Source organism: Epargyreus clarus, unplaced genomic scaffold, assembly GCF_041222505.1.
Source record: "Epargyreus clarus isolate Ecla_fem2 unplaced genomic scaffold, WU_Ecla_fem_2.2 ptg000027l, whole genome shotgun sequence".
In the NCBI taxonomy this organism is placed as follows: domain Eukaryota; kingdom Metazoa; phylum Arthropoda; class Insecta; order Lepidoptera; family Hesperiidae; genus Epargyreus; species Epargyreus clarus.
Genome location: NW_027332234.1, coordinates 4,999,691 through 5,025,164, shown reverse-complemented (window position 1 = coordinate 5,025,164; position 25,474 = coordinate 4,999,691). Strand labels below are relative to the sequence as shown.

At 33.9% G+C, this 25,474-nt stretch overlaps 1 protein-coding gene across 1 annotated transcript in view; it reads left to right on the top strand.

The window, feature by feature from the left end:
• Positions 1-25,474, top strand: part of LOC140753682 (MOXD1 homolog 1) — a 108,867-nt gene that overhangs the window by 15,444 nt on the left and 67,949 nt on the right. The window contains exon 2 of the mRNA XM_073088412.1: positions 24,481-24,528. The gene's annotated coding sequence lies outside the window, so the exon portion shown is untranslated. The remainder of the gene's footprint in view (positions 1-24,480; positions 24,529-25,474) is intronic.

Below are 25,474 nucleotides of genomic sequence, written 5' to 3'. Positions count from 1 at the left end.
TGCATTTTTCGAAGTGAAATATTTTGAGGTTGGCAACATTTGAGCGAGTCGCTTTGTATCGGGCGGTCATGGAGCTTGGCTCGAAGTGTTGCCAGGTAAAGTTTTTTTTTTCATCGTTCATACATTTTTTGGAACTTTTCATTCAAAAATGTAAAAAGTAGAAGGAGAAATATTTTTAATTATTTTTTTTCACAGGACTATTTTTTTTGGGTGCCGTAATGACATTTGACCATTTTCATCTTAATCGACTGGCAACACTGGGATACAGAATTTTTTTTCACGATTTTCACTTTTTGAGTACTTGGGCGGAAACCGTAGACAGAGCATATAAGTTATGTATGGGAGATATTTTTTATTTTAAATGGACCCTATGTAAAAAATCGAAAATCCAATGTTGCCATATACAAAAAAAATGTTTTCATACAAATGCATTTTCTACAGGATTATCGAAGATTTCAAGCTGTTGCCGCCATTTGACGTCATTTTTTTGTACGAGGCGCTTAATGGCACTTATAGACTGTACCAATGTGTAACGAAATATTTCAGTGTTGCCATACAAAAAATAATAATTTTCAAACATGTGCATTTTTGTATGTCACATTTCAAGCTGTTGTAAATTTTTGACAACGTTATAATGTATGACGCGTTTGTGTGTACTAATAGACTGCACATTTTGGTCAAAAAATATTTTAGTGTTGCCATACAAAAAATATTAATTTTCATACATATGTATTTTTGTATGTAATATTTCAAGCTGTTGTCTTGTATTGGTAACATTAGAATGTATGAGGCGTTTGTACGTACTAATATTGCGCACATATTGATTAAAAAATATTTTAGTGTTGCCATACAAAAAATAATAATTTTCATACATTTGTATTTTTGTATGTGGTGTTTCGGGCTGTTGTCTCCCTTTAAGGACCACCACCACCATGCCCAACATCACTAAACGTCAGTTTTCTGTATGAGGCGTTTAATGGTACTAATAGACTGTGTAAATTGGTGGAAAAATATTTCAGTGTTGCCATATAAAAAATAATAATTTTCATACAAGTGCATTTTTGTATGCCATATTTCAAGCTGTTGTCTTGTATTAATATCATTAGAATGTATGAGGCGTTTGTAGGTACTAATATTCTACATATTTTGATAAAAAAATATTTCAGTGTTGCCATACAAAAAAAAATAATTTTCAAACATGTGCATTTTTGTATGTCATTTTTCAACCTGTTGTAAATTTTTGACAACGTTATAATGTATGATGTGTTTGTATGTACTAATAGACTGCACATTTTGGTAAAAAAATATTTGAGTGTTGCCATACAAAAAATATTAATTTTCATACAGATGTATTTTTGTATGTAATATTTCAAGCTGTTGTCTTGTATTGGTAACATTAGAATGTATGAGGCGTTTGTACGTACTAATATTGCGCACATATTGATTAAAAAATATTTTAGTGTTGCCATACAAAAAATAATAATTTTCATACATTTGTATTTTTGTATGTGGTGTTTCGGGCTGTTGTCTCCCTTTAAGGACCACCACCACCATGCCCAACATCACTAAACGTCAGTTTTCTGTATGAGGCGTTTAATGGTACTAATAGACTGTGTAAATTGGTGGAAAAATATTTCAGTGTTGCCATATAAAAAATAATAATTTTCGTACAAGTGCATTTTTGTATGCCATATTTCAAGCTGTTGTCTTGTATTAATATCATTAGAATGTATGAGGCGTTTGTAGGTACTAATATTCTACATATTTTGATAAAAAAATATTTCAGTGTTGCCATACAAAAAATAATAATTTTCAAACATGTGCATTTTTGTATGTCATATTTCAACCTGTTGTAAATTTTTGACAACGTTATAATGTATGACGTGTTTGTATGTACTAATAGACTGCACATTTTGGTAAAAAAATATTTGAGTGTTGCCATACAAAAAATATTAATTTTCATACATATGTATTTTTGTATGTAATATTTCAAGCTGTTGTCTTGTATCGGTAACATTAGGATGTATGAGGCGTTTGTAGGTACTAATATTGTGCACATTTTGATTAAAAAATATTTTAGTGCTGCCACACAAAAAGTAGTAATTTTCATATATTTGTATTTTTGTATGTATTGTTTCGGGCTGTTGTCTCCCTTTAAAGACCACCACCACCATGCCCAACATCACTAAACGTCAGTTTTCTGTATGAGGCGTTTAATGGTACTTGTAGACTATATAAATTGGTGGAAAAATGTTTCAGTGTTGCCATATAAAAAATTATAATTTTCATACAAGTGCATTTTTGTATGCCATATTTCAAGCTGTTGTTTCCTTCTGAGGTCATTCCAATGTATGAAGCGTTTGTTGATATTAACAGTTAACACATTTGGGTAAAAAAATATTTCAGTGTACCGATAAAAAAAAAAAAAATCATACATGTGCATTTTTGTATGTAATATTTCAAGCTTTTGTGTTTTTTTGACAACCTTATAATATATGACGCGATTGTAGGTACTAATAGACTTCACATTTAGGTAACAAGATATTTAAGTGTTGTCATACAAAAAATAATAATTTTCATACATTTGTATTTTTGTATGTGGTGTTGCGGGCTGTTGTCTCCTTTTAAAGACCACAACCACCATGCCCAGCTTCACTAAACGTCAGATTTCTGTATGAGGCGTTTAATGGTACTTATAGACTGTACAAATTTGTGGAAAAATATTTCAGTGTTACCATATAAAAAATAATAATTTTCATACATGTTCATTTTTGTATGTCACATTTCAAGCTGGTGTTTCCTTTCGATGTCATTCCAATGTATGAGACGTTTGTCGATTCTAGCAGTTTTAACATTTGGGTAAAAGAATATTTCAGTGTTCCTATACAAAAAATAATAATTTTCATACATATGCATTTTTGTATGTAATATTTCAAGCTGTTGTATATTTTTGACTGCCTTATAATGTATGACGCGATTGTAGGTACTAATAGACTTCACATTTTCTTGAAAAAATATTTTAGGGTTGCCATACAAAAAATAATAATTTTCATACATTTGTATTTTTGGATGTAAACTTTGAGGCTGTTGTTTCCCTTTAATGACCGGCACCATTTGACGTATTTTTTCTGTATGAGGCGTTTAATGGTACATATATACTCTACAAATTTGTGGAAAAATATTTCAGTGTTGCCATACAAAAAATAAAAAAAAAATACATATGCATTTTTGTATGTACTATTTCAAGCTGCTGTCTCCTTCTGACGTCATTCCAATTAATGAGGTGTTTGTCGATTTTAACAGTTTGAATAATATTATGGTGAAAAATTATATCAGTGTTGTCATACAAAAGTTCATATGCATGTATTTTTGTATGTAATATTTCAAACTTGTATTCTTTTGATAACATTACGAAGTATGAGGTGTATGTAGGTATTTATAGTTTGAAAAAAAAAAACATATTTTTTAAAAAATATATCAAAATTGTCAAACAAAAAAATATTTTTTCATACATATGCATTTTTGTATGCAATGTTTCAGGCTCTTCTCTCACTTTAATGACCACCACCACGATGACCGGCACCATTTTACATTTTCTTAGTATTTATTGTAAGGTCACATTTATTATTATACCTTACTGCGTTAGTTCAACATTATAAAAATAAATTAAATTAAAATTAGTTTAAAACCTTTCACTCGAAAAATAATGCTGGCCACATATTTAATTGGCTGTAACGCTGTACTCGTGATTTAAAAAAAAAGGGTATTATGGCGGGAAACGGCAGATGTCAAGGACGATGTTTGTGGAGGTCTTGGAATTAAATAAAAATAACTAGCTTGATTCAAGCCTTTCATTGGAGACACCCCCAACAATTTAGCCAGTGGGATCGCCTGCGTAAAACTGCGTAAGTTAATTTATTGGATATATTTAAATACAACAAATTAAGAATCGATACAAATGTTGGTTGGTACAGATTGTCTTAAGTTTGCTATCTGAGTTTATTAAATAGGCATGTGGTAGCCTAGCCGGCCGTTTTACAGGAATTTCATTGGGTCAAATATTTATGTTTTCATTTTACCTTATTTTGATATAAATCATAATTTAATTTTTAAATATTAATCATATTAGAAGTTCTTACTTACACAGTCGAGATATAAAATGGCCGTATGTACCGTTGTTATGAGCAAATGTTATATTTGTTTAGAAGAACTTTAATGTTATAAGGCAACTTTTGCATGCTTCAAATTATTAATTTTTTGTCATACATTTAACACTTAACGTTTCGGAGTTTGTGTTAAATATGTATACGTATATTACGAATAATTATGAACAGTCCTATATTAGTACTAGGGCTTATTGTGCTGATAATATTCGAAAGTAATATTGATTTTTAAAGTTATCGATGTTATATTGTTTAACATTATATTATCCGTATTATAATAATAAAGGGATTAGGTTATTGAATTTTTTTTTTATTTGCGTTATTCCTAAGTATCCATTAACAATTGGACAATTGGAAAAGTATGGTTACAGCTTGTAATTACTTAGTTACATTTTTAAATAGAATTAATTGCAAGTTTTATTTTTGTTTTCATGTTTATATTGGATCAAACAATGGAGAATACCTGTGGTCTTTGGAATGTAATAATAATGGACTGGGCATTCAACACTAAAGTATTTAAATCACTTGTTACCATTTCGGAGGAGAAGAATTCATAGTCAGAGTTCATAGAAGGATCATAAGATATGAAAGAAGAAAAGCAAGACAAATTGTTTAAATTATTTGGAGAGGAGTAATGGTTATCGATTACAGGGTTTATAAGTATAAGTATTTCGAAATTTATTTATGAGTCGTTTAAAAAGGTACATATATGATTCAATCTTAATTAGTTAACTTATTGGTATGTTAAGAAAGCAATAACTGGTTTGAAATTATTTATGACTTGAGTTTATGAGTATTCTATTTATTTGAGTTAAATTGTTTGTATGTGTTAAATTGTTTGTGGCTTACGTTACCTATATGAATTTTACTCGTGATTATTCTTTTTGGAGTGTTGCCCTACCATGCACATAGTGGGAAGGGACGTAAGATGTTAGATTCTCTTCCTGCGTAATAATTTATATTTATTTATTAACAGACACAGAGAAACAGATTTTGTGGATGTCGTATGTACTCAAGTAAAGGATATAAAATGTAATAATCTTCTACATTTTTGTGAGATATTAAAGAGGGTTAAAATATAAAATTTATTAAAGAAGGGCCATAATCTATGATGTATATTTGGACATTTCATGATGCCGTAATGACATTTGACCATTTTCGTATTAATCAACTGGCAACACTGGCATACAGATATTTTTTCATGATTTTCACTTTTTGAATAGTTGAGGGAGAACCGTTGACAGAGGATAAACTTTTTACTTAAAATGATCGTTACGTAAAAATACAATATCCAATGTTGCCATAATCAAAAGAAATGTTTTCATACAAATGCATTTTCAATAGGATTATCGAATGTTTCAGACTGTTTCCACCATTTGACATCATTTTTTTTGTACTTAGGTATATACTGTACCAATGTGTAAAAAAATATTTCAGTGTTGCCATACGAAAAAAATATGCACTATGCATATGTAATCTCTTTTTTTGGGAAGCGTATATGCTGTAAACATCATATTTTTAACTCATTGTTACTTTAAAAAGCTAAAATCCGATGAGTTTATTTTTTTTACGCGAAAAAAATGCTATAAGTTGTGGCATAAACAAAATTAATATTAAAATAAAAAGACGTATTTAGGGATCTGGTCTAAAACTAAAACACTTTAAAATCTTACTTTATTTTTTATTGCAGGTAATGAAAATGTAATTCTTTAACGTTTTAAATATAATTGAAATGAATCGTATAGAAAAAAATCGTACATTATACGTAATACGTAATTTTAAATAATTTTCACTTAAACGTTATAATTAAACTTTTCTGATTTTTTAACGCCTCAACTCAACTCATAAAACCTTTCATCTCATCATTGATTAATTTGTCTCTTACGTTATCACTCTTCTTATAAATCAACATCTTCCTCGTCTGTTTCTTCTAAACAATATTTTTACTACTCCTATATTACATAAAAAGGTACCTATAATACTTCCCTCAAGATACACCTTTTTTTTTCTTAACAAGAGGGGAAACCTTCAAAAGGTACCCTATGCCGTGGGAGCGACACTGGGTTATGTGGGATTCTTACCGCACTAAAACCCCCCCGGTAGTTATCCTCGGCGCTGCATAGAGGACTTCGGGATCTCCAAAGGAACGCAACCGGAGTCTTCTTAGCGGGTTGCCCCGTCGGGCTCTGCCCAGGTGAGCATGACGCTCACCACTCGGTGTGGCGTGCACGACGGTATGCGACCACACATACTGCCGTCCTTCCCTGGGTAGTTGCCCGGGTGGTTCCAGCTCTCACTTTTGCCACCCGCAATCCCGGAAGCCCCTTTTAGTCGCCCCTTAAGACAGGCAGAGGATACCCTATTCTGGTCCCAGAACTACAGGAACAGATGGGCGTTATCTACGCCCACGGCGACTCCTCCTCCGAGCTGTGCGCTCCCTAGCTCGCTCGGCTTTTTCCTTCGTGGACTTGAAAATGTCGCAGGTGATCATGCTATATCTTGGAGCTATCCAACAATGGCGCTGCAGACAGGTCCGGTCCCACTTTTGACACGAGGATCCGCCGTTGAGACACCCACGCTGGGCATTACTGCAGCGTGTGCTATGCCGTCATCTCCCTCCATCCTTTTTAAATACTCACCGAAACGGCAATGTTCGGTGAGTATCTGGGTCAACCGGTATGTTGCATGACCTTTCGCGAAGAGCAAAGCCTGAAAGTTCGGTACGATAGCATTGACCAACCGTTGGCGTATGTTACGTGGTTTCAATAGCCGATCATGCTAAAAACCTTTAGATACACCTATATATCAAAGCTCACAAAAAAAAAGTGTGTGTGTGTCAGCTACGACGCACGATTGGAGTTTACTCCTTACGAATGATAATTATGATATATATCGAATAGAAAAAAGGGTAGGTAAATGAACGCATCTGCTAAAATGATAAGAGAAACAAACATATATCTGTAATTATTCGGATTATTTATATTACTTCAATAATGCGTATTACAAAATAATATAAAATAGCGCCATCTAGTGGCAAGTTTTATAAATTGTAAGTTTGCAAGATTATCAATCTATGTATTTTGGTTCCAAATATTATAATGGTAACTTAATATAATTGTTTATATTAAAGTAAATTTTAATATAATATAATTATTTATATTTAAAACAATGTTAAACGTTTTATAACTTAAAACTTAATAATTATAATTTCTTTGCCATCTATAAAATATCCTTGTTGCAATTTACGGATGAAATTTATATGAGACTCAATAAACATGTTATTATATGTAATTTGGATTGTTTCTGAATGTTTTATAATTCTAGAATTCATTTAGACGTATTGCTAATTTTATATAACTTATTTTGAACATAATTCATTAGCAATAATTCATAGCAATAAATATTAAATAATACTGTTTTGATTTTGCCCGTTTATCGTTGATAGATGGTGCTGATCAATAATGCATCCATTTATATAAGTTAAATTAATATATCAGTAACTTACAAAAGCCTCTTTATGTTAAAAACTTATTTTGCTAATATTATATCTTATTCAATTGCTTACTGATTTTATATGTTACTCTTCTTTAAAAACGTTCATAAAAGATTGTTTATCATATTATGGCGCCAATGTTCATATTTTTCACAGTGTTTATAAATGATCAAACCTATAACTTAATTTATGCAAAAATGTAAACAAATTAGTTAATGACGTTTTAATGTTTTATATATTGCTAATTATTTTTATTGTATTAATTACTTTCATATGGGATTTGAACTTACTGTATTTTAAATTAATAAAAGCACTCTTGATTCATATTTTGGTTACCGTTACGCCTCAACTTTTCGTGTTACACTTGATTTTACTCCTCATAAAATTTCCGTACCGGGCCTTATAACTCAAATCGTTTCTTAAGGAGTAAACTCCAAAAAATCTCTATACTTTAGTCTAGACGTCCACTGGACAAAGGCATTCACAACAGTCACATTAAACCTTGATTTATAGATAGGTATCAGTCCAGAATACTACAACAGTGGGAGACAGATCGTCTGGTCCTCCTGGAAAGCAGGGCGTCCAGCGCAACCCCATCTGCGTACCGTTCCGTCGTGTTGCTTGACGAGGACGGGCACCTCGTGGATGTCGGTCTGGATCTGTCTGACAACCAGTTGAGATTTCGCACAGGGAAATCCACCACAGACGTGGTACAGTAGGCGAAGTCCCTGGCGAAGAATACAGTTACCCGGGGTGAGGTAATGTTGGCTGTATCACTTGATATGGCCAACGTGTTTGACACCCGCCCCTGGAATTGCAAGAGGGTAGCGTCCCATTACCACGGAGGTTCTCCCGGAGAAGATTGTCGGGGACTACTTATCTAGGCGTATGGTGGAATGCCCTGGCCAAGACCGGTGGTGTCGGCGGGAAATATGGTGCGGAGTTCCACAAGGTTTGATGCTGGGTCCTCTCTTGTGGAATATCCGCTAAAACTGAGTGCTGCGAGGAGCTCCCCTTCCGGGTGTCAGCATAGTTCGTTATGTAGACGACACCCTGATGACTGTCTGTAGCGGAAACCATAGGGATGCTTTCCTGCGCGTCACCGCTTACACGGTATTCATAGAGGGCCGCGTACGGCGGTTGTGTTTAAAAATCTTGAAAAATCCGAAACTGTGCTTCATGGCAATCATGGCAATGCTTCATGGCCCTCGGAAGGCGCCGCCCCAGGATGCTTAAATCGTTGTCTCCGGAGTTCGTATCGACGTGAGGCCGTTGCGAACGTATCTGGGATTCATCCTGGATAGCCGGTGAAATGTCGGACCCGGCAATGGATGGACTCCTCAGCGCCTGAGGTCGGCGGCGACCTTGAGTAGATTTTCTGCCTTATCTCATGTGAGGCGGCCTACGTCTTGACGGGAAGTTTGCTCTGGGATTTGGGAGCGATGACCTTTTCGTCGCTACGTTATTGGCGCGAGGAAACACACCAATCCTGGAGCCGCCCGATCGTGCGACAGGAACTGGAGAGACACAGAGCTGAGCTGCGTCAATGGGTTACCGAGACCTGGAACTCAAGGTCGGTGCATCCTAGAGCCGTCCTGAGGACTATTGAGGCAATTTGTGCGTTATTGAGACGTGGTTATGTAAGCGCAAGGGCGTCCTGTCTTTCCGTCGGACACACGTACTCTAGGTATATGGTTGTTTCTGGAATTATTTGTGCTGGATCGGGCAGGTGTCGACGGCCAGATGCCATCACTGTGACGATTACCTCGTAGAGATGGCCCAGCACACGCTAGAGGTAGTGCTGGTGGTTCGCGCTATGGATGGAAGTGTCTGATTGCCGGGTCGTGAACGTAATGCTAATGCTTTCTCGTGAACCGTCTCTGAACGTCCAGAGGAACGCCGCGGAGTTTTAGTTGGTAAAAGTCTGACATACCACTGTTTCCCCGATCTTCTGATCTGATATGCATGAATCCTCATGGATGCTCTTCTGGATTTCTCCGCATTAAAAAAATGGGTACAAGCAATAATTTTAAATATACCTACCTAGCACTTTTTGCCATTAATAGCTTAAATTTTTACAATTTTTTACTAAACAAAGACTGTAATTATAATATTCAATTTATACCTAAAATGCTTCTTATTTTTAATAATTAAATGTACTTTAATGAACACCTTACACGTCCTGCCACTTCGCCTACCGCTCGGCAAATGGAACATTTTCGTCGCCTCCGTCAAAAGGGCGCGAGCACACGTAGTAACATTTAAAAATATCGTAAATATTGTGAAACTTAAATATTGGATGCCTTCAAAATGTTGTAAGATATGTTTCTGTGTCCATTACAAGTGATTAGGTTTAGTTTTTATGTCCATATTTATATGTGTCCATTACAAGATTAAAAGTTTACATAATTAAGGATTTAAATATGACATATTTGTATTTCTTATACTATATAAACGCTGTAACTATAATTCGCCTTTAAATCTCATACCGCGTAAAGACTGTAACTGAGCTGGGACTAAAATTCTCAGACCGCGAAAACGCTGTAACCCGTGTTGTGTTTAAATGTTTTGATAGTGAAATTAGTGTAACAGGCGCAGTACAATAAAACGAAGGACTTTTACAGGGTTACTGCAATGTAAGGTCGAAAAAAAACATTTCATTGAAATTTTCTACGCTGTAAATGAATTTAAAATGCTCTTAGAGCTACACGACTGTTAGATAATTCAACACAGAAAAAAATCTGATTCCAAATATGTATATAACGTATTTCCGGACTTTTTGGCGTAACAGCAATAACGCATTCCTGGGTCGATATGCACTATTTTATGTAATATTTCAAGTTGCTGTATATTTTTGAACGCCTTATAATGTATGACGCGTATGTACTAATAGACTACACATTTTGGTAAAAAAATATTTTAGTATTGCCATGCAAAAAATAACAAGTTTTATAAATAGGTATTTTTGTATGTAATATTTCAAGTTATTGTCTCATTATGTTTTTAAAATGTATGGCTTATAGACAAAAAAATCAGGTCCCAAATTCTTGGTATTTTGCAAATATTAACTCATATCCTTTACAAACGGCCCCAAAAATTAACAAATTTTCAATAAATATATAGAAACAAAAATTGTAAAAAATCTTGCACGCAAAACTAAACAAGACATTTCCCCGCGAGCTGCTTGCAGCTCGCGCACCCACGCGATACCTAGTTACTTGTATAAATATGAAAACTGCAGTCAAAAATACCTCGGAGAATATCTCACTAAGGTATTCCAATTAATAGGAAAGGAATTCAGCTTTGTCTCGAAGCAATTACAGTGAGTCAGAGCAATCTGGGACAGGACGCGGCGAATTTAGACAGGCGTCTGGAGATAGCCGTCGCGTCGTGATTGTCAGGCGTAACCCACTGCGGTCATCGGGATTATATTGTACTTACTAAGTCTACATTCTACATCTTGTACAACTAAATATACTTACGCAAAATGTAGAATATTTCTTCTTAGCACAGAAAGAGTTAACACAGATAATACAGAATAGGATATAGGTTAGTTTAGTTAATAGTTAATAGGAATTCAGCTTTGTCTCGAAGCAATTACAGTGAGTCAGAACAATCTGGGGCAGGACGCGGCGAATTTAGGCAGGCGTCTGGAGATAGCTGTCGCGTCGTGATTGTCAGGCGTAACCCGCTGCGGTCATCGGGATTATACTGTACTTAATATGTATTAAGTTTTGCAAAATGTGGTATTTTTAGTGCTCAGAGGTTTTTTTTTTACAAAATTTAAGAGGGACAATGCAGAATAGGGTTAGAAGACGTAAATACTGCTTATCATCGTAAACTGTGTAGGTTAGTTATGCTACAGCGGAAATATTAGGAAATGACAATCTGATACTAAATAGTGTAAAAATCCTTTATTTTTGATATCTTAGGCTTTTAGTGTGGTTTAAGAAAAATACTGATTTACGAAATATGTAACAGTAATGAAAAAAAAATGACTTAGTATGTAACTAAATGCAGTGATTGTCAGGCGTAACCCGCTGCGGTCATCGGGATTATACTGTACTTAATATGTATTAAGTTTTGCAAAATGTGGTATTTTTAGTGATCAGAGGTTTTTTTTTTACAAAATTTAAGAGGGACAATGCAGAATAGGGTTAGAAGACGTAAATACTGCTTATCATCGTAAACTGTGTAGGTTAGTTATGCTACAGCGGAAATATTAGGAAATGTCAATCTGATACTAAATAGTGTAAAAATCCTTTATTTTTGATATCCTAGGCTTTTAGTGTGGTTTAAGAAGTTTTGAGGTAGTTATAGCAAAAAAATACTGATTTACGAAATATGTAGTGTAGTAGTGAAAAAAAATCTTGACTTAGTATGTAACTAAATACAGTGATGAAGGTTAGCTCTTTGACGCTTAAAGGACGTACGAAGGAGAATTGTTGATTATCCAATTCGCAGACAATCATATTAAATTCAAGAAAATTACATTATAAATTCTTCGTATCGTCTCTGTAATGTTTATTGAGTTTCGTCGAATGTCAATTAGGAGCAAACTTCATTTAATATTGAAGGGATTGGAACACTCAATAGTACATAGAAATGAATTTATAAATTGATTGACTATTTTCTGTTATTCATAAGTCTGTTGGTTTCATTAATAACGTTTATTAACGAATCATTGATAAATACATTGAATAAAAGGTGTCAAATTAGTTTCTCAAAAGTGATTATATTTTTCAATACTCTGTATAATTCCTTTTAATCATTACGAATGCTATAAAAATTAGGGTGATAAAATTATACAATCATTGCTGATTAGCTAGCAAACATATTCCACAAAATAATAACAAGTTTTAATAATATTCACATTAGTATTCTATTTAGTTACTTCGTCAACGACCAAAGCTCATACGATTCACAATTAATGTCATGTTTTGAAATATGAGTTCGCTAAATAAAATTCATCGTTCATTAGGGTTCGCACACTGCAATCCTGCAATGCTGTCTCCGTTTTTTGCTCTACCCTCGTTTGTAGCTCCGTTCCCGTGATTGAAAAAATGAATTCCACACGCGGATCTGTAGTCTCAACTAGTTTGTGTAGTTGTTTTATTTTATTAATGATGGAGGAGTGGATTGGAGGCGTGGGTGGATTTAGTATTTTTGATGTACTTCCGGAATTTTGAGATCATGTCGTATTTTGTTTGCTGTAGCATTTGCAGTGTTAAGCGCTGCTTTGTTTTGATTTAAAAGGCACATACTATGAATCGGCCACTGGACTTTGACGTAACAATTTGGTGTTAAGAGATAACGACTTTTATGATAGTTCTTAGGTAGGGCCATAGGATTTTTTTTCCTTTATGTCAATCAGTGGTTACCTAACATCAGGCAGTTTAATACAAAAATACAGAAGCATGCTAGTATACCGCTACTTCTAGGGTTCTCAATTATTCAAGACTTGCAAAATTAAAATGTAATGCAAATTAAGTTAAAATTCATTCATTTAAACTTAGGTTGTCGACTGCGTTAGAAATGTTATTATAGTGTGGATTTACGTAGTAATCAAGTCTGATTTTGAGATACGTTTATGACATTTAATTCTAAATATAATTCCCCGACGGAGTTAAACTACAAATATTATAACTTCTGTACCTATAAATCTAAAGTTCAAGATCAAAGACGTATTTCCCCAGAGTAAATTTAGAGTTGTGGAGTGGAAAACGTGCTAACTAGGCTCTTAAGGGGATATCGGAATACCTACTATATGTAACAGTTGAAAACGACTTTGAGTACCTACGTTAAAGTGTCCAAAATGGTAGTTTGGGAAATGATTTTACATAATGTGTTAGGTTAGGTTAGGTTTAGACTTATAGACTAATATTTTAAGACTTAATTTTATTTAAGATAAGTTTTTAATTAAATTACCTTGTTACTACGTATGTATGTGTGTATGCGATGTTCAAATGTTTTTTTTTTATTTTAACATTATTTTATTTATTTTTAGGCAGGAAAGTTCATTTGTTTCTTCGAACAGGTTAATCACTGGTTATTTCTTTTTTAAATTTCTTTCAGTCTGTTATTGAGACACTGAAGTGGTATAAAAGAAAATATGGTAAAATAAATAAAAAACACTTGAATCTAAAATAAATGTGGATGCTTTTTTAATGACTACTCGTTCTTTTGTCATAATGTGAGAGCGGGATACATATATTAAACCCGCCATTTTGGATATCAATCTTTATCGTAACAAGTAGTACATGTACCAGACAATTGTCCTAATAAATCACCAGTAATAAGCCACATGGGATTTATGACTCATACACACATACATCTTATGAAATCTAACTGTCTGTTGTAACAAGTCGTGACCAGTCGGGACATGTCGTGATCCACATTTGTTAGTCGGATGTCTCAATGAAATGTATGGGTTAAAGTAATTATCGCAATTAACAGATGACAAATAGTTGAGAGTCAAATGGACGGATGCGTATAGGCATTGCTTTGTTTTATCGTAGAGTTTTATTTTTAACAGACTTCCCAAAGAAGAGAGGTTATTAAAGGGAATATTAGGTACTCTACCTGTTAGGTAGAGTTAAGTTTAGTTGGTTTAAAAAATATAAGGAAACAGCAGAAGAAATGATTAAGAAATAGCGAACTGATAAAGAGAAAACTAACAACAGTAAAGTACATTAAATTCATTTACGATCGCTATTTTTATAATAATAAACTATATTTTAAAAACATCACAGTGTTTCTATTGCTCTAGTGATCAGATACACATAAAAAATGAAGAATATGCAAGGCCACACAATATGTACACACTTCCTAGAAAATAATAAGATTAAATACAGAATATTTTCTTGTACCTATATATTATTATACAGTGCAGGGCAGTGATAGCCTAGTGGTTAAGAAACTCGGCCTGTCGAACGAGGGGTCCGAGGTTCAAATCCCAGGCACGCATCTTTGACTATTCAAAGTTATGTGCGTATTAGAAATTAATTATCACTTGCTAAACGGTGAAGGAAAACATCGTGAGGAAACCTGCATACCTGAGAGATTTATAAAAAAAATCTCAAAGGTATGTGAAGTCTACCAATACCAACGCCAATTGGCCAGCGCGGTGGACTATGGCCTAATCCTTCTCATTATGAGAGGAGACCCGTGCCCAGCAGTGGGACAATGATGAGTTCATGATGATGATTATTATTATACGACTCCATACAGATTTACAACTTCCTACTAATTAAAATCTACAAATCTACTTTAATTTCAACATTTATTATAATTAAACATTAATTCATGATTACGATTGCTCAATCAATCATAACACCGCGGTGGCTCTATCAATGGAGTAATAAAAACCACATTAAACTTATAATTCGAAGTTTCAACAGATGTAGAATATTACTTCTGTTACGACCGCCAGTTATAACTAACGTGGCCATTTGTTTTTGAATTAAAAAGGGACATTTGTTTATTTATGTCAATTAATAATCCTTATTCGGAAATGAAACTTAATTTTCACCTCGCTGCCTAAGTTAGGCAGTACATTTTGGAAAACTTAAGTACAGATATCTTGTACTTGAGATTACTTTATGAATAACGGCTTAGATATTAAATATTTTTACCGGTTATTTAAAAATACTTAATACTTTTTTTTAAATTTTCCGTTATTTTTATATTTATCATCGGAATAAATTTAAGAATTTAATATTCACCATCATTTTCATAATTTCCCAAACTACGTTTGGGAAAATGGGACAATTTTGCTTTCTAAGGTATTTTTCGGGGATATCGGGACCAAACACCGAAAACGAAACTATCCCGTTTGGAAAACGGATGTATGGTCTTAGTAATAAACCAGTTTTATTGTGTTATTGCAGTCGGTTATTACAGTTTCGTGTTTTTAATCTTCGAGGAAGTAAGGAATTAACAGGTCTGTTAATGTGTATGACTTGGAGCTGATTCACCTTTGCTGATTCGAAATGATTGATAACCCTTTGTTCGTCGGCCAGACGGTGAATTTAATCAAAGACGATACATATAGAGGTATATATAGAGCAGACATTGTCAAGATTTTCATACAAAAACTTTCATCTGGCTTCACATGGACTCTGAACTCGGATTATTGACGGTAGTCATATATTTCAAATGATTAGATACCGATTTGATAACAACTTGGTGAATGATACTTTTCTTTTCCATGTCCAGTTTGTTGCTACTGTGTGGTTGTTATCTTTGAATTTAATGTATTTTCCTATATGTCGGGATTAGTACAAAATTCACGCCGCCAGAAGAAAACATTTTAATATCAAAATATAGAGTTGCTTACCAGCGTAGTAATTAACCATTTAAGGAGATAAAATATGACATAATTTTTAAAACAAATTTATTTGATATCTACTGTATAAAAATCCGATTTGCCACACTATATTTTTAAGGTACAAATGTATGATGATATTTTTCACTTTTGCAATGTAAGTTTTGCGTATTAGCAACATTGCCAACATTGCCAACATTGTTCGTTTTTGCGGCAAATAAGAATAATCATTTTCATTGTAGTATTTTTCTGTCTTATCATTCGTATATTTTTTAGAGCTCCACTAATTAGTAAGTCAATTACTAATATAATTATGTACTTATTTGCTCAGGTTGATACACAGGTCACTTTATCTGCATGACTCGTCTCTGATTCATCGATTCAGTTGGTATGTAAGAGTGATTCGTCATTATTTTTGAATCACGATTTATTTGCTTTGGGATGTCGGTTATCTGTTAGTGTTTCATTAATTGTACGAAAATGATACCTATGAATAAATGTTGCTGTCAAAATTGTTTACATACTTTGAACACGATGGCTTTAATATTAAGAGTTAAGGTAGTAATATATTAAATACAAATTAGAAGGAATACATTTTTTTTAGATTTGGTAAATTCATTTAATAATATTAACAAACATTAGTTTACGGATTTGAAAAACAATTAGGTATATACTACATATTTGTTTTGCAAGTCCTACTATTTTACATACCTTAGCTGCTTTTGTTACCGTCTTGTTTCGAAAATAATAAATGAACCAAATATGTTTTGTACTGAAATTATTGTACTACCATAGTTGGAGCTATTAATGTTCCTACAATATACGAATTGCTTGCAAAATTAATTCTTACCGCAGCGAACAATTTCGAGCAGTAATCGATTATTATATTGGGAGGAAACAATCACATTATGCATATAGCTTCCATACTCGAAGCTAAGTGTAACTACCGCCACAGAACCTCACATTAAGCGATCTACATACTCATTTAATTAGCATATGTATAACGTTTTAAATTGCACACAGGGGCGGGTGAATGTGTTTGTTTCGTATACCACTTCTTGGGATTATCGATTCAAAGGTATTAGGTTAGGGTTGCGGTTTAAAGTACTTTTGATAAGAAACCTAAGGATGGTAACATTACCCTTAGGTCTTTAGGTTTACACGAGTAAAGTGTCAAAATTTGACGTTCAATGTTGCTTTATTTACTCTGAGATTGAAATGTTATAGTTATTTATATTGTTAGGATTTACTGCAGAATTAGACTCTATTACTAGCTGTACGCCTGCCTCTTATATTTTTATCCTTTTGAAACCTAAGGTGATTAGGTGGTTAGGTGATCTTTCTATGGTATCCTCTTAATCACAGGAAAAACAATATATTTAAACAATAATAAAGGAGATTTATCGAAATTTTAGCAAGTTTAAAATTTTCATACAAGAGACTCCACTATCGTGATGGGCAAAAATAGGTTCAGGTTAAATCTCCGGCCAGTATTTGTTCTGATACATATTTTCTATAAACCTACAACAAAGGAGCTGTATGGAGCACAAAATATCTACTTTATACTACAAAGGAGTTTAGTATGGAGCTTTATATAAAGCGCTTACAATATTTATTTCCATCCATTTTTGCTTTAAAAATCGACGTTGCGTGTCGTACGAGTGGCATAAGTACAACCGGCACAATAAGTATAGGCTCCCCGTAATTCGTGTTTTCAAGATATGGAGAGCAAAAACTCCGGCCTCTTCGCACATAATGACCCCTTGTAGTTCAACAGCGGATATCCTCCACATGTTAGAGGAAATAAAAAGACGAACGAGTTTATCGGCTACCGTTTAGGGCGAGTGCACACGATCCGTTTTATTTTTGGTTACAGTCGGCTTGTCATTTAGCCAATAAACTATTAGGTTATTGTAGATGTGTTTAGGAGATTATTGACTTTAGACTATGAATGACATGAGAGATATGGAACACATAGAAGTATATGTGTGTCGAGCAAAATAGTTGTAGTTACGAAGATAAGTCCGTAGTCCATTATGAAGAACGAAACCTTAAATAATATATATATTTATCATACGATTAAAAAAGGGACACTAGGCATTGTAACTTAGGCCTCATAACAAGCAATTAGCTACGCATCATTTAGACTCCTATTATATTTGTCGACACGAGATATAGATATACGGCAGCGACTACTTGGCAAGAGATGGACTGCATGTTCGTTTTCTGTGTTGCTTTCATAAAAAAAAGTTTCCAAAAATTCAGTAAATACAAAGCACTTATTGAGTAGCTTAAAGCTTTCGTGTGGTACTTTAGGTACCTCTTTACCCTGAAGGCATATTCGCGTGCCGAAAATTGCTCACAATAAAAGGAAGCTGCATACATTTCGTATAATGATACATCTTCGTTAAAATAAGTGTTCGTAAATGCTTAAGCTTGTCTTACTTACTGCTTATTACTGAAATTGTAGCAAAAAGTGAGGATGTTGAACTTGTCTACGATGATATGTGATCTCAGGATGTAGACGTCTAGTATGTAATTGAAGAGTCGATTAAGGAAGTCGTGTCAATCAACTGTATTAAAATTTAATAGTTGGTTGAGATTTTGTGTAGTGTTCTTGGTATATTGATCCTTGCTGTAGTGTTTTTCGACATCGTGTCATAATATGAAATTATTTATTTCAAACGTGTTAAACCCTTCGTGGTTACATCCTGCAGTAAGCGCGGAGCGCCGACTAGTAAACGCTGCTGTGTTCTGGTTTGAAGAGATTAATTGAATTAAGTGCAGTGAAGGGGTAGCAATTCGAAGCCGATCTCAGATGGGACGCAAGATTGAGTGTAGGAGAAAGAATCAGTGACTTATTTTTATGAATATCTACTTATGCGCTGAGAAAACGTTTTTTTTTATATTATGACTATATAGATACGACTGCTATGTTCACATTCTGACGTAAAAATAAGAGTAATATCTATAAATATTTGATTTAGTAACATAGCCAAAGCATATGAGCTTAGAAATGGATATGACAGTTATTTTCATATCACGACTGACATTTCAATTTTAATACGAGTATTTGTATAGATGTGTAGCTATAGAATTATTTATATGAATACTTGAATAGATTTCATACATTTCAATATCCAAGTGCATTGACCGGATCCATTTCATGCCACCCTTCGATGGACTATGACGAAAGCTTACGAATCAAAAAGGGGTTTTCACGGATTTACTCGATATTTTTATATATCCTCCTATTGGATAGTGGGCTATTAACGTTTGGAACCGCAGTTTTACGGGTAATTTACGATTGCTGGAAACTGTTCGATTCGGATCGTATGATTTTATTTTTGGTGTATCCTAGGACGCTTTTTTATTTCAACACTCGTTACTATTTTCTATTTTGGGGAACGCCTACAGCGGGTTGTAATCCAAGACATAGGTACATCACTGATTTTTTGAAATAATGTGTATGGTGAGGTGATAATGTTTATTCGGTTTAACTATAAGATACATGTCTGTGATCCTAAAGATTTGATTGTTGGTTTAATAATAATGTCGTTTTATGTACGGAACTCTAAAAAATAAAGAGAGGTGAGTGAGGAATGTATATGAATATGAATGAATTGAATGATGAATTTTCGTCTCAATTATTATTTTTTTATTTATGGTTTCAACCCCTTCTGAAAAGCCACGTACAAAATAATGGAAAACTTAGAGAAATCGTGTAAATAAAAGTAACAAAATATTACATTCCATTCTCGTAACTCGTTGAAGTCTGTCAAAGCTTCCTTTCAGTGACACTCTTAAATCTAATTACTGAAATAATGAGAGTTCGAGTTGTCTATGTGGAGGAAGGAATATCTCAAATTTGATGAGAATTAGACAAGTTTCTTTGAAATACGATTTTATCTCGAATCGTTCATGTATAAACTTCTACGGACAAAATCGTGGAATTTAGTTCATGAACAATTTCGAACAGTTATGTGAACTTTTCGTGTGTATAAAGATTAGAACTTCTCAACACTTTAGTTCTCAAGAGTAGCACATAGGTGAACGATTTAGGTAGAGCTACATAGAACACGGTTCTATGTAGAGTTGCAAGGTCCACTTATCATCAGGTGGATTGCATGATCCTTTGCAACATCAATCGCAGGTTATTTCTTCTTAGTAAATTACTAATTTTACTAAGGACTAAGCTGGAACACGTCGGAAAAGTATGTCTCCCTTACCACAACCTTCAAAACGGAACACAACAGCGCCTATCACTGCTGTTATTAGGCACAAATAGGTGGCGGTGGTGCCGCCGGAGCCGAACAAGAAAGGTTTCTACCACCTGAAAATTACGGTATACATGTAGTTTAAGGGAAGGCATGGAATAGTTAAGTCGAGGTTAGAGTTGCCCTTAAGCCCAAACCCTTATTTATATTATAAGGTCCCGATATAATGACGTTACTCATTTTGAGAGATTAGTTAAACTTATATGAAATCTTTATTTTTCTAGAAATTGGGTTCAGGTCTCCCTACAATTGGGATATGTATATTGTATATGCCATGCTGTTTCGATGCGCATGGCTACAGAAAAGATTATTGCATTACTTTGTAGGCTTAATGCAGTAGATCAGACCTCAAATTAACATGCAATATGTTTCTAAAGTTAGTAATAAGCTCGCTCAATAAAATTAAACATGCAAGAATAACACTAGCTTCTTTTGATTCAAAATTGCAGGCCTCGGGCGACCGCGGTCCGTTTTTTGTACCTCGGGAGCTCTGGCAGCCTAACCTACCAAATCACGATGATGATGAATGATTGCTGAGATTTCGTTTAATGATCGCCCCGTCTTAGCTTCTGACTGACATAGGGCTGTCGCAGATTGATGCTTGATTTGAATATGGTGTATGTTAAAGTTTAAAAAAATCATACTTTTGTAATATATGTTTTTGTTAAGTTGTACATATTACTTGTTACTTAACCAATCTATAAGTAATTGTAAATAGTAAATATCATTTTCTAGCTTTCAGAAGTATGTACCTTAGGTAACCTATAGTACCTAGTTGATATTAGGTATGGCAAAAATGGTAAAAAGCATTTTATGGCGCATATAGAAAAATAAATACTCGGTATAGAAACACTCAATTGAGAATAGGAATCTTAATTATGTATATGGACATCTGTAATCGACCCCACAGAGGATTAGATATTCCTACCTGAGGTCGGCCACAGATGCGCCGCTACCCCTGAGGACTAAGCTGGAACGCCTCGGAAAAGTATGTCTCCCTTCAAAACGGAACACAGCAGCGCTTAACATTGCTGTTATTAGGCAGATATAGGTGTGGCGGTGGTGCCGCCGGATTCGAACCACAAAGGGTTCTACCACCTTCAACACCTTCAATCTGACCGGGAATCGAACCTGGAATCCTCTGTGTGACAAACTACTATAGTAACTGCGCCACACGGATCCTTACCAAGCAACATACATACTTAATTATGTTTTCTATACCCAATAGTTAACTGACTGATCTAACCTATGTTTAAAAATGTGGCAACCCCATAAACCAACTCTGCACACTCGTTTTGTTTCATCTCCCGTGTACTTTAATATACAATCATTCTTGTTGATCAAATGAGTGATGTTTAGTCTGACTTTTATTTTTGCTTCTGAGAATATGACTGACCAGTTTCAAATAGACATTCGTAATTAAAATAACAGTAAGGCATGACTGCTTTCAACAAAAAGTATTTTGTAATAGACATAGCGGACTAGAGGAGGTCTAATGGAATATAATCAAATGCTGTGCTATTCTCGAAGATCCCTATGAGATGTCTTGAAAAAACCTGCCTTAAAGTTACCTTTACACCAGAACATAATCGTGCTATATCTACTGTGGATAAGGCAGTAATTGGTAAAGCGCTCGCGCAAAAGAAGCTTGAAATGTTAAGCATAGAGTGTTAAATACGTACGATTTAACGAGCCTTATTTTAGTTTAGCAATGATAGAATTAAGCATGGAAAAGATTTTTTGATTATCTGAGTACCTATTCTCTGCCACATAGTAGCCATATAGCGCTGTTGAAGGATTCAATGTAGGTACAAACACACTTACGCCCATTACATTATTCATAATCAATATATCCAATGTTTAGCCTACCGAAGATCGACATTAGACACTTACTTTATATTGTAATCGTCATTTTCGATCTATGGTGGGATTCAGATTAACTTCTTGTTTATACGATCGAACGCGGAACTGCGTGGTGAGAGTTTAAGATTATAATCATAAGGATATTCACGCATACTCATAACAATGCCTTTATCACATAATTCCAATGCTAAAAAAAAATATACATTTGTGTTTACAGACTCACATGTCCTTGCCAAGAATATGTAAATGTAAATTAGAGGTAGGTATACGAATGTATCACGTTATGTTAATCTAAACAAATTCTCACATACATTTAAATTAAATGACTATTAACTATTAAATTTCTACGATATTAATGCACCTTTATTAGAAATTAGTATGATGTTTGTTTATATGTATGTAAGGTTAATTCCCGAATGTCATACTTCAATACTCGATTATTATAATTTGACGCACACTGTATGAATCTTTCATAGTGAATACACTTCTTGTATGTGTATGTAAGTTTATTTTAACTTTTTATAATACAAAATAATATCGACAGCTTTATCACAAAAAAACATAAGTAGCAAGCGTGTTGTCCAGCTGATGGAAGTGCTACGGCCACAGTCGTTTATGGAAGTTTGGGTTAGGTTAGGTTATAATAGTTCTAGATAAAACTCCTAACACCACAGATATACAGATATGCCGCCTAAATGATTGTGTAAATAACTCTATCTCGATTATGAATATAATATCCTTAATTCCTTACTGCTTATTGGGTGGTTATCATGTTTTGACTAGTCGATATATGGCATCGTAAATACGTCTAGTCGCTTTGCATAATTGTTATCTGAGTCACACACAGACCTGTTTTGCCGCATACGATATTTTGCATAAATCACTCTTAAGCCATGAAATTCTCACGGTGTAACCTGTTTCACGTTTTTGGTAGCCTGCACTCTGTTAGGTAAAACTTCCTATGTTGTAGATCTTAATTGCGGTGCGATGAACTTGTATTTTTAGCAGACATGTGAGGTTTGTTTGGAAATAGCTGTTAAAAGACTTGTAAAGGTGGTCCGATTCGAAGTGTATGTTTGTTTTGTTAAGGATATGTTTACTTTAATCGCGTATGTTACGAACTGACACTTACACTTTTCATTTATGTACACGGAGATCGAAAGTAGGATTTGGAGGTGAAGACGATGATTCAAACGGAGTGTCTCCAAGCCCGTGGAATTTTTTAAGGACTACATTTTTAAATATGGTAGCGAAAAGGGTTTGATGGAAGTGTAACACAGAGTTACTAAATAAGGCGTTTCAAGCTAGATCTGAGAAACAGCACCGCACTTGTGAACTTATCATAAACTGCAAGATCCATTGCATCTCCCATTGTATGTAGAATATACATATTTAATAATTGAAAATGAACGGTATTCCCGTGTGTGTTTCCTACATATGCTACACGACATTTTGCAAAATGCAACATCTTGTTTACGCTACGAATATGTATGCCATGTACAAAATAACCTTCTCGTAAAGTAAAACCATTTGAACTGCACGACAGAGACTATATTTACACATTTTATACTCCGATCCGAGCATTATGCAATAAATGTGAAAGTTATAAAAAATGTATTTTATTATGCCCATTAAAATGTTTTATGGGAACGCGTACGACGCATTATACTTACGTTACAAACAATATGTTGTTAATATTTGTTACGCACCAAATAAAAAGGAATCTACCTCATAAATATTAAATACGTGCTCTTATGTACGAGAACTGGAGAGTAATGTAATATAATGTTTTAAATAATACAGTTTAAAAAAATATGAAAATAAAAAAGAAGGGTAAAAATCATAGAAATTATATTTGTTATCCAAAATCGCTACTGATGGGTCAGAATAATTAAATACTACGAGAATTATGAAAATAAATGGAATAAAAACATGTAGGTAGGTAGGTAGGTATTTTTACAAATATGGTTTTCATGCATAAAAGATTTTTTACGTAAAAGGAATGAAGTTTTCGTTTAATCCATGGTATTTGAAGTTAATATTTAGCCCATTTCAAAATGTTTGAAATATTATTTTATTAAAGCCGCTCTATAGGAACAATATAAGAATGGAATTTCAACACTAAAACTAGTTTCCTTGCTTTAAAAAATTGTATTTGTGCTTATTCAGCTAGGTGTAATCAGAATCTAATTAAGTTTTAATTTTTATCTAATTAATTTAATTTAAATTATCCGTCATTTGACCTTAATATTTTTTTATTGTTTTCTTTAACAGACTAATATGTTTTACTTGTTATATATTTTAGGTAACTTAATTTGAATTGTCCACAAATATAAAGAAAATATTTTCTATCCACAGGAACTGGCAGAGAAAAAATCCGTCCGAACTGAAACGCTATTGACATAGGTAAGATAATCAATGATCAATTATATTCCGTGGAGGCATGCACCCTGATCATGGCATGATGATGATGATGATGACATGCATCTTGATGATATTTATAGAAAACCTTAAGATGAAAGATATTTACCGTACTGGCAGTAGCCAATATTCATATACGTGTCATTAAATTAAATCAATAAAAGTTTCGTTAAAAGCAGTTTTCAACATTAGCTCTGATTTACTTAATTCGTGTACCTAAATAAATGTAGGTACCTAAAGTAAAACGAGGGTTTAGAGTATAACCTTAAGGCATTTTTAAGCTTTGTTTTGAAAATTAAAACTACCTTTTTATGTTTTAATATTATGCAAGCGCGTTTCAAAAGAAAATAGAGCAAAATTCCACCACCGGGCACAGAGGCGGAAAAGAAACTCAGTGTGAGCTTTAAGCTTTATTTAATGTTTGGCACAAATCAAAATCAACATTCAACACGTAACGGACTGGAAAACATTTCCAAATAACATTTCAATAATTTACGTGTGAAGTTTGTATTTTTAATGCAACTCCATTTTGTATGCTAATCCTAAACGGTACGGAAACCTGATTACGGATTCTCGACTCTTCGCAACGTAAGCTTTATGTAAATAATTTAATGTGACTACGAATGCGGAATACGAGTCATTACTCGAATCAAAATCCCGCTCACATTCGGTTATAAGTTCTGGTTGATGTAAAAATATGTGCTGTAAAATCGGTGGCTATTTAGCGGGTGAGTATGTGGTTCGCATTTAAATGATTAGAGGTATCTGTTAATCTACAAGTTTCCATGTGCTAAGAAGTGCTTATGTAGACTATAAACGACCTGCAAAGGAGCTGTCGGACGCAGTCAGGTGTAGGATGGGTGTCCTATAGTAAAGGGTACTCTTTGATATAAAACATTTTCTACGTCTTTCTTACGTGAGTGCCATGGCC